Source organism: Phocoena sinus, chromosome 2, assembly GCF_008692025.1.
Source record: "Phocoena sinus isolate mPhoSin1 chromosome 2, mPhoSin1.pri, whole genome shotgun sequence".
NCBI lineage: Eukaryota > Metazoa > Chordata > Mammalia > Artiodactyla > Phocoenidae > Phocoena > Phocoena sinus.
In genome coordinates this window covers 42,568,309-42,581,408 of record NC_045764.1, presented here as the reverse complement: position 1 = coordinate 42,581,408, position 13,100 = coordinate 42,568,309, and the positions used below count along the sequence as shown (strand labels likewise).

General features: G+C 43.3%; 1 protein-coding gene across 3 annotated transcripts in view; it reads right to left on the bottom strand.

Annotated features, from left to right (window-relative positions):
* Positions 1–13,100, bottom strand: part of SV2B (synaptic vesicle glycoprotein 2B) — an 82,236-nt gene that overhangs the window by 56,986 nt on the left and 12,150 nt on the right. The window lies entirely within an intron of this gene.

The following is a 13,100-nucleotide window of genomic DNA, read 5'->3' as shown; positions in this document are numbered from 1 at the left end:
ATAAACCACAAAATCTGTGATTATTTCCTGGTGAGAAACAGTGCTCCAATAAAGGTATATGTCAGGTATTTTAAAATCACAGAGGAGGAGCACAGCCTGGATACACCTCACACAACATGGGAAGGCTTCCAAGAGAAAGACATTGAGCTGTTGTCGAAGGACACATAGAAGTCAGTCAGGTCTCCATCTTGGTGACGGGGGTGTATCGCAGGCAGCAGCAGACAGCACGTGCAAAGACAGGGAGGCTGAAAGAACAACTGATGTGTTTGGGCAACTCCCTGCAAGTAGTTCAGTGTGAGTAGAACACAGTACTCGTGGGACACCTGGTAAGGGATTGGGGCTGGAGGTTAGGACAGAGGCCAGATCATAAATGGCTCAGAGGGTGTGTGTGCATGTATGAATGTGTGTGTGTGTGTGTGTGTGTGTGAGAGAGAGAGAGAGAGAGGGAGCACATGCATGCACATGTATTAGTGCGTGCACATGTGGTGTTTGCATGCCTATATGTGGGCCTACAAATTGGGGGAAGAGAAGATAAGAATCAGAGGAATGGTCAGGACATTTGCTAAGAACCAATCTGCACGCCCCATACCCTGGTCCCACCCCAGAGAAAAACACTAGCGTCCAATAAATGTTCTATTTTTTTCTTACTTCAATAAAGCTATCTTCAGCACTTCTCGAATTTCACTATGTACAAAAACCATGGAGGTATCTTTTTAAAATCAGATTCTGATTCTCCAGTTTGGTAGGTCTGAGTTGGGGCCTGAGAGTCCGCATTTCTAACAAGACTTGTGCTGCTGGTCCACAGACCATACTCTGAGTGGCAAGAGGCTAGAGCACACCCAGTTTCAGGACAAGACAGGGAGGGGAAGTGGTAAGAATCCTGACTTTGGAATCCAAAGATCTCATTCACTGGTTGTGTAATTTGGGAGAAAATCCTCTCACCCTGTAAGGGCCTGACCTTCACATCTGTAAACTGATTATTGAGATAGCTAATCTCCAAGCTGCCTTCCCATTTGTTTGTTTCTAAAAAGTATAAATCATGAAGGATGAAATTCTGTGGAATTTCTCAGGAAGAAGATTGTCAGACTAAAAAAAACAAACCCAGACACAGATGCTTGATTAACTTTTGTGATAGTCACACAAGACATGTTTATGGATCAGATGCGGCCCTAAGTGGCTTCTGGGCCACCAGTCTGCAATCCCAGCAGTGAACTTTGTGCCAGTTATTGAGCTGTTATCTCTCAGCTCCAAAGCCATCCTTCTAGCCCCTAGTTTGTCCACAAACTAATACAAGTACTTTGCAGGCAGCTCCCTGCTAGGCCCTGCCAGTAGGGGGCACTAGAGGGAGGCTTCAAGGAGGGGACCTCTGCTTTTCGCTCCTGTCGTTTCACCTGTGCAACACTTTTTCTCTCTGGCCGCAGCAATTCCCTTCCACAGCAGCAGCAGCTGAATCCAAAAAGCAGAACCAGACACATCCCGCCTCCCCTCCCCTCCCCTTCCAGAGCAGCACCAGCCAGCCTGGGCCCTCTCTCCAGAGATCTGAGCTAGCTCCATAGGGCCCCCTTTCCCTGAGCTTCTAAGTTATCATAATTCTAACTTATATTCCCCCAGGTCCTAAGGGTGGCAGCTGCTCCTTGCCTTCACTACCACAGTATACTTTTTACAAACATTTCACTTACCCAGTTAATAATTTTTTACATTAAATTCTCTGTTTCAATAATTGCCATGATTTCTGTCTCCTGACTACACCCTGACTGATCCAGACACATAAGCAAATGGATGAATCTTAGAGATTAGACATTGAGTTCAATCCCTTAGCTGTACTCGATGAGGAGACTGAATACCAGAGGTCAGGGACTCTCTTGGAAGCTCTCTGCTGGCCGGGGATCTGCTGACACTACACTCTGGTCTCCTAGCTCCAGGCCGGGTGCTTTTGCTACCAAACCTCACTGTCCAAGGCAAAGGAAGACCTAGAAAGAACAAGAAGGGCTTCTCAAAATGCTGTCGTAGAGGGATCAGAATATGCGGCCTCCAAATGTGCCACTTTGACATAAGGATTATTTTGAGCTGAAGACAGTTAGAAAGAGCAGACCCAAAACCCTCCCTCACATTTGCCTAAAAGCAGGCTTAGACTCTAAATCACCAGAGACTCTTATCAACATAGTGCTGCACAAAGAGGAATCTACATAACAAACCTCACTAAAGCAACTCTATATTAGTTTGCCCCACAGATTGATTTACCTTCCCACAGTTTGCCACTCTAGGAAGCCTAAAACCCTGTTTGTTTGTCTTGTCACTTCTCTACAAATGTATTGTTCTTTGTGAAGATGCTATCTAAGCCCAGATTCTAACCATCCTTAGAGTTACTCACAAGTATATGCACTGTGCATGGCAATAAAGTCTGTTTTTCTCTTGTTAATCTGTCTTTTGTCAGTTTAATTCGAAGGGTCCCCAGCCACCAAACCTAGGAGGATAGAGGGAAAAAGTTTTTCCTCCCCTGTACTGTTTTGGGACGCCATGAAAAGGAAGAATGGAAGAAAGATGAGCCTATCCAAGGAAAATTACTTTAGCATGAAGCTGATAAGGGACTAGTGAGAAAGCTAGGAAGTCTACCCTCCTTCAATGCTATTCAACAAGCTCAGTGGCATCTTGAGGCAATGTCCCCCCTAATAACACCACGGTTTTTGAGGTAATTAAAAACCATGATTTAGAGTCTAAGTCTGCTTTTAGGCAAATGTGGGGTAGGGCAGAGAGCTTTTTTTTTTTTCAACTCTGCTCTTTCTCAACTGTCTTCAGCTCAAAATAATCCTTATATCAAAGTGGCACATTTGGAGGCCACATATTCTGACCCCCTACGACAGCATTTTGAAAAGCTCTTCTTGTTCTATCTAGTTCCTCTTTTGCCTTGGACAGTGAAGTTTGGTAGCAAAAGCACTCTGCTACTTGCAGAGCAGGGGCATGGAGGTGAAAGGAGGGGGATGTGGTGGGGTGAGAAGGGCTTTCAACTGGTGGTAACACCACAAATAAAATGGAGAAGAGGGAGGAACCCACACTGATAGGTGCCCATAAAAGGAAGAGCCCAGTCTTGAGACACAAGACTTGAGCTTGTCATGGTCACAGTCCTGGCTCCATGGGTTACCAGCAGCATGACCATGGGCTCCCCACTCAGCTTCTCTGATCATTGCTCCTTCTTTGTAAAATTCAGATACTAGTGATCATCTTGCAGAGCTGTTAGGATTATGTAGGACGTTGCGTTGAAAGTACGTAGCAGGATGCCTGGCTCGAAAGTAAATACATGACTGATCAAAGTTGCTACTGTTGTTATGAGCAATGCAGCTTAGAATGGGCTGGTACCTGAGAAAGCCACAGGATTGGAAAAATGACAATAAGTTGGTGGTATTTTAAAATCAAATCAACCATATATAAGAATTTGAGAAAAGAGGATCAAGACAAGCCTAAGAAACTTATTTATACGAGTTTTTTTTAAAAACTCATGTATTTATTCCCTTCAAATGTACCTCCCTCTATCCTTACCTGAAAAGGAAGCCAACTTCCAACAAAAAGCTTTTTTGGACTAAAGTTTTTTTAAGTTTCTTCTAACAAGACTTTGGTGGCAGTGGTGTGGGGGGGGGTACTTTTTTCCCCTAACTCTTCTGTTTCTTAAGTTCCCAGATTAAATGTCATCTCCTGAGAGAGGCACCCCTGATGTCCCAAACTAGGACTCAACAAACTTTTTCTGTAAAGGGCCAGAGAATAAATATTTTACTTGCAAATAATTTACTCTGCAGAAGTCTGTGGTCTCTGTGACACATTCTTCTTCCTTTTTTCTTTATAATCCTTTAAAAATGTAAAACAAAAATACGGTAAGTCTCCTCCACACAAACAAGTTCCATTCCAAAAGCGTGTTTGTAAGTCCAATTTGTTCATAAGTCCAACAAAGTTAGCCTAGGGACCCAACTAACACAATCGGCTATATAGTACTGTACTGTAATAGGTTTATAGTAATACTTTTCACGCAAATAATTCATAAAAAACAAACACAAAAAATAAAGAAAACACTTTTAATCTTACAGGACAGAACCTTGAGAAGTACAGCAGTACGGTACAACAGCTGGCATCCAGGGGCTGGCATTGAGTGAACAGGCAAGAAGGGTTACTGACTGGAGGAGGGGGAGGAGGTGGGAGATGGTAGAGCTGAAGGATTGTCAGCAACAGGAGACGGAGGGCAAGCTGCAACTTCACACACGTTCGAGAACTTGAACGTTCGTATGTAGGGGACTTACTGTAGGCCACAGACCTGTAGTCCATAGTTTTCTGACTCCTGTCCTGTTCCATATGAAATTCTGTCATCTCTGCTGGTCTTTCGGCACCATACTACCATTCCTTCATATAACATATGTCTATTTGTTATTATGTATTTATTGGCTCAACGTTTGTCAGATGCCTTTGACTGCCATGTCCCAGAGGAGGGGGAGGGAGGAGGGGACCTGTCAGTTCTGTCCGAGTGGAGTTCCCACTGTGTCTCTAGCACCCAGCGCAGAGAATGACACCTTGTAAGCACTCCATTAATATTTTTTCAAGAAATAAACAAAATAATATTAAAATAATTCACACCCACTGTAGAAAACTCTGAAAAATACATTAAAAATGTATAAAAGGTAAAGTCAAAACTATCATACCACCACTCAAAGACAGCTGTTATTAGCGTACTTTATTCTTTGTGTTTGTATTTGTACACATACAATTACATGGTGGAGACCATTCTGTCTTGGAAGTTCCATAACCTATTTTTTCCACTTGATAAGTAACTCAGCAAAGAACATCTTTGTGCATATGTCCTTGTCTGCATTGCTAGTTATCTGCTCAGAATTGATTCCTAGAAATGAAATCATGAGGTCAAAGGGTTTCTTGAGACCCAGCGCTGAATTTCCTTCCAGAGAGCTGGTATGTAACACAAACCTCTTGCCGTCTCTAGAGATGCTCTTCACACAGACAGAATACACCCGCAGCACCAGGGGCAGCACGTTGAGGAGATAAACAATCAGAATGTGCTGGCTTATATGTGATGGGAAAGAAGAGGCTCCTGCAGGATAATCTTCTTTATCTAGCAATTAACCAAGGACAAAGAAAGCATTTCTCACATTTTTTTCACTTGAATACATAGAAATTAAATGCATTAATATCCTAGGAAACTTCTGAGCTCCCTTTCTCTGCAGCCACTCCAGTATTTATTTGACTGCATGCATGTGCCTTGCAAGAATAAAAATCAGCATCTCCAGATGGAACCATTTCTATTCCACTTCTTTATTATTCATCCAAATATACTTTCTTGAAGGGTAATGTTCTCTTGGACTAGGGTCTGGGAGTCACAGATCTATAAAGTTTACTGCTTTATCACGTGGTAAACGTGATAAAGGTTGAACACATAAGTGAACCCCTGGGAGAAGTCTCACTTTGGTACTAAGTCATGGAAGAACATCAGGGTATCTATCTGCATACCCCTATGAAATCAGATGCCTTGGGTAGTTTGGCCAAGTGCTTTGTTTATATAACATCTGGATGCTTGGAAACTTCTGGGATAAGTAAATACTTCCTTTTGGGTCTAAAGCATTTAGCACAGAAAAGGTTTGGTTTTAACAGTATTGTCTAGTGGAAACCAACCTGGCAGTCACTGTATTGGACTCTTCTAGTACTTTATGTGTCCGATAAACTCAAGTGAATGAATCTTTGGAAGTAGGTTAACTTTCCCAGTCTACTGAAAGTTGGAGCTCTCCAAAAGGTCACATAAGATATTTGGACACAAGTGTGGAGAAGAGAAAGGAAGGGACAAAGGAATTAGCATCTTTTAAGACCCTACCATGTGTTAGATACTATGCTAGGTGATATATAGAATAATTTTAATTTGTCATTCCAACCCTGTGAGGGAAGTATTAATGTTCTCATTTAATAGATGAGGTTAGGAGTTTTCCTCTCTGACCACAATTATTGAAATATCTGAGTAAACTGTTCTAATGTCTGATAGAAGAAATCCACGTTTACAGTTGGGTGATTCATCAATGCCCCAAATTATGGAGTAGCTCATGAGAAAAGGTGCACTAATACTATTCAAGGACACCAGGGTTGGAGGTATTTGTCACTCTGCCTGAGGATGCAATACATTCACTCATGCTTGGTCCTTCAGCTCGAGAGAAGCCACAATGTTATGGAAGAGCAGAATCATCCTTCCTGGAAGGTCTAGGTTCAGCTTGTGGCCAATAGATCCAGAGGTAGGGGTCTGCAGATGGATTGGGGAATCAGAGACAGGGCCACTTGCTTCAGCAACATAGTGTAAGGATAGGGTCTTAAACCAGGAAGAGGTTCTTTCTCCAGCAATACTTAAAGGAAATTAGAGACCCTGTAAGGCAGCCCAGAGACTTTATCAACCCAGGAGACGCATAACCAAGCTCAAGCCACAAGGCAATATTCTGAGCCAAGCAGTGAGCCTGGAAGTATACCCAGACCCCAGATCTCTAGCCATGTCTTTGGTGAGTAGAAGATAGGCCTACAGTCATTGTGGAAGCAACTGTAACAGAAAACTTTCAGGACACTAGTGAGGTTTCTGCCCTGGGCTAGCCCTGGGGCAAAGGGGTATCTGGCATGTCCCTTAATCTTCTCTCAGGATGTTGTGAGAACCCTGAAATTGCCTTGTCCACATACCACCACACTAGAGCCATCTTAGAAAAGCAGAGATTTCCTTTTGGTACCTCTCAGTGCAGGTAAGAAGAGGTGTCACCTGGACTAAAACCAGTAGAGGTGTGACATCTCTGATAGCTCTCCTAGACACCGTGGGCATCTCAGATATGACCATTACCCAGTGAGCCTCGGCAATCCCTCAACCATTCCACTAAAGCCCAAGTTGAGGCTGCCATTGTGGTCACTTCTAGAGGATGGAATGATGTATCTGATGACATCTAGGACCAGTCCAGGAGAATCACGGTAGTGCTAATTAATTGCAGAGTATGGCTCAGAGTTAATAGCTGAGACAGGAGTAGTTGACATAAAATCAAGAATGGAAACCAAAATCTTTACAAGGAAATTTGCTCAGCCCCATGCTCTATGTATCAGCGAGTGTGGGAAAGGGGCATAGAGATTAAATAAGTCCAGCCCAGTTCTCCGCTTTCAAAAACACTCACAATATAACAGAAATAAATAGGTGGAAACAAATGAAGTGGTAGAGCAGGGCAGGGGCCAGAGAAAGGCCACAGCAAGAACTCTGGCAAGCTGATGACTAGAAAGAGGGTGGGGGCCAAGCTTTGCTATCTTAGAACAAGCAGATGGTTGGGGGTGGTAAAGGAATGGTTGGATGGGGACAGCAGGACTGAGCCTCACACAGGGATCAGAAGGTGATGAGGCTGGTTATTGGCAGAGGTCAAACTCACGACCTTACAAAACTTGGATGCCTTTTGGTACAATGACTCTGAACAGGCTACCTTGTCTTCAAAGAACATTATCTTCTATATTAGCATAGAGTTGATTTAAAGCCAGACTGGAAAAGATCTGTCTTTCTCTCTGGGACACCTAGACATCTGGCTCTGACTCATGGCTAAGATAAGAGTAATGAGATTTGTGATGTGCTGTTTAAAGTCTGAAACTCCCCTGGTGATCCCTAGAGCCAATTTGTTTACTCATGGTTTTCAGTGTCATAACTGGTTAGTCAACCTGGCTCTACCACACAATCAGAGGGACAAGAAAATGCCTCTGGGAACTTCTGCGTTGAGGTCTCCTAAAGTGAAGATTTCTTGCACAGATCTTGGTGGTTTTATCTGGAGACAAGCCCATATGAGAACAAGAAGGACCTTGGGGAGTGTGCCTGAATGTCTTTTGAATGTCCAGTTCTTGTCTACAATCTCTTTCTCTCTTTCTCCCTTTAAATAAGAGCCTATGTGACTATACTCAGAGGAGTCTTGTGAGTCCTCTCAAATATCCAAACTGATGAAATCTTTTCACCTCTTAGCCCAAGGATTTCAAAATCAGATGCCTACAGGGGCCAAGCAGTAAATGCAAATGAGTGAAGTTGAGCAGGCATATTTAATGGAGAATGGTAGGAATGGGGGAATACTGGCCCATCTAAAGGGAGCAGCCATACTTAACTTCAGCCAGTTGTTGTGTTATCGAATATATACTCTATTCCTAGAGTTTCAAAAAGAGCCGGAAATCTGATTTCTAAATAAAATTCCTTGCTTTTTAAAACACTCTACTAACAAAACAATTATTTTCATCCATTGTTTGCAAACCCTATGTGACAGAGATCGGCACAGGTTTTAATATTAGTATGTTAGGAAAGTGGGTATTCACACTTTTGTTGAAATAAAATGTATCTCGTGGGTCAGATCTCAATTTTTTTATTCCTTTGACAATTACTCTTAATTTTCTCTTTACCTTTGTATCAGGTATTGAGTACCCCCTGGATAGTGATGTTCTATGCTCTTTCCTGTCTGTCTTCACATTACTTGTTTCTCCATCTGGCATGCTCTTTGTTCAGATCTTTGCATGGCTGGCTCCTTCCAAAGCTTCCATGACCACCCATCCACACCATCCACAGTGGTGTCTCCCTCTGACAGGTGGAATCACAAAGCTCAGTTAGAAGGCCATTATATCCCAAGTGAGTGACACTGACAGCTTGGAGTGGAGTGATTGGTGGCAGTGGAAATGGTAAGAAGTGGCTGGATTCTGGTTGTATTTTAAAGGTTGAGTCAAGAGAATGGATGGTATATAAAGCAGAGATTGCATCAGCTCTCCAAAGAAGTGAGTGGCAATAGAGAGGAGCTTCCTTGGCTGAGTACTGAAATGTTCCAGTGTTTAAGGGTCAGGAAGATATAGAGAAACCAGCAATGAAAAATGAGAAGGAGTGGCCAGTGGAACAGCAGGGAAACTGGAGGCAGGGGTAGCCTAGACATCCAATAAAGAAAGTGTTTCAAGGAGGCGGGAGGGCTAAACTCTTACAGTTGCTGCTGACAGGTCCGGAATGTGGAGGACTGAGATTGGACCACTCGATTGACCAAGTGGGGGTCACTAGTGATCTAGACAAGAACAGTTTTCTGAAGTGTTGGGGACTAAATTCTGCTCAAAATTGAGCAAAAATGGAAAGTGAGGACTTGGATTTAGTGAGTTTTACTGAAAACAGAAGAGATGTGTGTGAAGTCAGGATTAGAGAAACTGTATCATGTTTGTGTGCTGATGGGAATGACTTGAGATAGACAGAAAAATAGATGAGGGAGAGGAAGGTGAGAATTATGAAAGTGGTACCCTGGGGAAGTGAGAATGGATGAGAATCTAGCCTGAGAGTAGACAGGTGAGCCTCGCAGCTCCTCCACAGCAACAGGAATAAGATGTAAGCCCAGGGGCAGTTAGGAACGTAAGTGTGGAGGTAGGCACTGTGGGAGTTCTTTTCTGGTTGCTTCTGTTTTCTCAGTGAAAGAGGAACTGAGTTCATTATGCTGAGGGTAAAGATGGGGAGGAGGCACTGGGAACTGGAAAACAGAGGATGAGGCATGAAATTGTCATCAAGGAGATTGGGAAAGTGAGTAATTCAAGGGAATGAAGGATGATGGCTGGCAGCACAAGGGCGCCCTTGAGGTTACTGACAATAAATTTAAAGTGAGACCAGTGGACGACATGGTGTGTATCTCACCAGCCGTGTTCAGCTACAGGGTACAGGGACAGACTGATGAAGAGTGAGGTGTAACCAGAGCTGAGGGACACGACGGAAAAGAGAGGCACAAGGAAGTTGATGGCGGTTATGATTCTGGCTCACAGAATTTAAGTTCAGTGAAGAATGGGATGAGGACAAAAGCGTGGTGAGTGACAGACCAAAAGGCTGTAGGTCTCATGAGGTTGAACAATTGTGGAAGCTGGAGGACTGGATAGAGTGAGCTAGAAAGACAGAAGAAGGGGTGCTTGACATTGGGATTGTGGAGGGGTTGGAGTAATCGATAACAATAAGACCTAGGGTAAGACCAGGACAGCAGGTGATTAGGAGGGGGGGATATCATTGCAGAAGACTTTAAGGAAAGAAACTAGGATATTGGAAAGTGCTTACTGAAATCACCAAGAATTATAATGGAAATAGTGACAGTAAACCTGGCACTAAATTCCTCAAGGAATGAGGGGGCATGACACAGGGGGCCAGTAGATGACTGCAACAAGGATGCATGCTAGGTGATACCCTCTGAGGGCAGGAGATGCAAATGAGGAATGTTTTAAGGAGGAGGAAGGGAGAATGGTCTGGAAATGTCATGGGGGAGCCAGGAGGAGCAATGGTACAGGGGTGTGGAATATGAAAAAGGAAACAGCCACCCACTAAGACTGCAGGGCTAAGTAACATCCTCAGAGGAGAATACATTTCAGTTGTAGCAAAAAGGCAAATGACATTAAGGGAAGAGGTGGGAGATGAGATAGGGAAAAAAAAAGGATGCACAGTGCCATAGGGGGATGAAAGTCTGGGTGATAATGAACATCTTGGGAGACATGGACCTCTCATGGTAACCAACACGTACAGTGACAAAGGGTGTAAACATGCTCCCGAAGGTCTCAAAACCAATTTTGGTAGCACGGTTGGTAGTATTAAGGGGAAAAGAAGTATTGAAGGACCTACCTAGAGCACCCTGAGTTCTGGATCACCCCCTGCTCCTGCCAATGGAAGAATGGAGTTTAGAAAGGTGTGGGGGGGTGGTAGAATCATCTCATTTATTGTCTGTTTCCCCCTAAAACGTTACCTCCATGAGGGAGGCACTTGTATGTCATTCATCAATGAGCCACTCAATAAATAATTGATTCCTTAAAGAGTTATTCAATAAGATAAAAAATATATATATACAAAGCAAGATCATACTTATTGGGTCCTTATTGGGCACTTTGATGAGCCCTTGATGTACACTATCTTATCACCCCTCACAATAGTTCTGTGAGGAAGGTACTAATAATATCTTAATCTTATAGATAATGAAACCAAAGTTCAGGGAGGCTAAGTGACTTGTCTAAGCTGGTAGAGGTAGTTAGTGATAGAGCCAAAATATTAAGTCAGACTGTCCACCTTTAAAGTGTTTACACATATGGTAGACTCTGTTGGTCACATTCCCAACAGGACGTTTTCTCTCTTCTTCCTTATTAAAGGAAGCGTGGTTTTGTTAGGTATTAAAATGTGTTCAGAGAAATTCACACACACACACAAACACACACACACACACACACACACACACACACACCCCTAGGGGATGAAGCATAGTTAACTTAAGATGGTCCTCTGAATCCAACTCTTAATTGAGGGAGAGCAATAAGACATACAGGGATGTCTGTCAAAGGCTACTAGGCAATGTTTTTGTGCAATAAAAGAGAGAACATTGCAGAAGAGGCACTTTCTTGCCACCATCGCTCTCACTTCCTGCTTGGAAAGCCATCATGGGAGGATGTAGAGCATAGAGCTATGGTGGTCAGCTTACGACCATGACAGAAAGGCCAGAAGAATGTCCTTGCCTAATCAGTAAGCCATTGACCCAACCCTGGAACCACCTACTTTAAGAATTCTTGATAAGTAAAGAATAAACATCTTCATGATTCAAAGTCATTGTTACCGGCAGTTGAATACATCCTAGACACATATCGCCTCCTAAAAAAGAAAGCATACAGATGACAGATCATCTGATTGATTTACATAGTCATTCCTTAAGAACAAAAGGCAAGACAACTCTGTGTAGAGGAAAGACCCTTGTGCCAGTTGTCAGGGGCCCAGGTCCTGCTCTCAGAGCTTACGACCTTGAAGAACTCGCTTCCTCCTTGGGGCTCAGTTTTCTCCAGTTAGAAATGAAAGGCATGTTAGGAGTTCTCCTTTATCCCTTTCACTTCTAATATTAGACGATTCTATAATGTTGTAAGTAATGGCTTATGCCTTATAATCTGTTGTTACATCTCCTTTGAAGGATAAGACTTTCCTTTCTAGGACCCAAGGAGAGGTGAGGCAGAGAGGCCAAGGAAAGGATGCGACTTCTTTAGGCTATTTGCTGCACGTCCCCAGTGGAGACTGATATATGCCCCTGAGTCAGCAAAATCTCTGGTGTTGAAACAGATGATGCTCACTCTGCACATTTGAGCAGCCTGGGCCCGTCCGAACGGAGAAAAGAGTGTTCACATTCAATCTGTTCAGTGGACCCCAGGGGGCATGTCAAAGGCTATTACATTTCCAAGACCATCTATCTGACTCTCCCTTCCCTCCTCCCTGCGCTGCTAATATCTGAGACTTCTCTGGAAACGAAATCAATCCTTTCCAAAGAAAAACCCAACTCATCTGGGCTTGTGCTACACAAGGGTTATAAATACAGAGAGATTTTACACCTGCTGGCCTGCAAAGGGCCATGATAGCTGTATAGTCATGAACTCCACATTGGACAAGAATGTTCCATTGTCTGATGTGGTTCCTGGCAGAAGGAGGGTGGGGAAGTCCTTTGTGCCTCTGCTGCTCTGGTCTAAAAAGGTGATGGAGCATTCCTTGGGACCCTTTTCATGGGTGGATGGCAGTGTTGCTCTTCAGCAATATGACAGCCTATTCTGGGCTCACAATCTATGCCTCAGATCACTGCAAGTCCCTGGTGAAATCGGCACCTGGCCTTTCTGGTCCAGCTGGCTGGGACGTGGACTACATCATACTCTCACCTACAGAGATAAGCTGTAACTGACTCTAGCACTCTGATGGAGGCCCAGTGCCTACTTGGCAACTGTATCTTATCAGAGTCATGCATTTAGTGTAAAGGTTGCTCAAGGTTACTTATGTAACGGTCACCTAGAGATATCTTCCATAGATGGGACAGCAAGGTAAAGGAGCAGCAGTAGACTTTGCAGGCAGACATAACTGGTTTCAACTACTAGAGCCATCACTAACTAGTTTTGACAAGTTACATTAACCTCTTAGAGACTAAGTTTTCTCATTTGTAAAACAGTGAAAATAATGCTTCCCTTGTAGGTTGTTATAAGGATCAGAAATGTCACATATAAAATGCTTAGTATAAAAGAGTTTATCAAACTGTAATTTTTGGTGGTGGTAGTAATATAATTATTATAATTTGATTTTA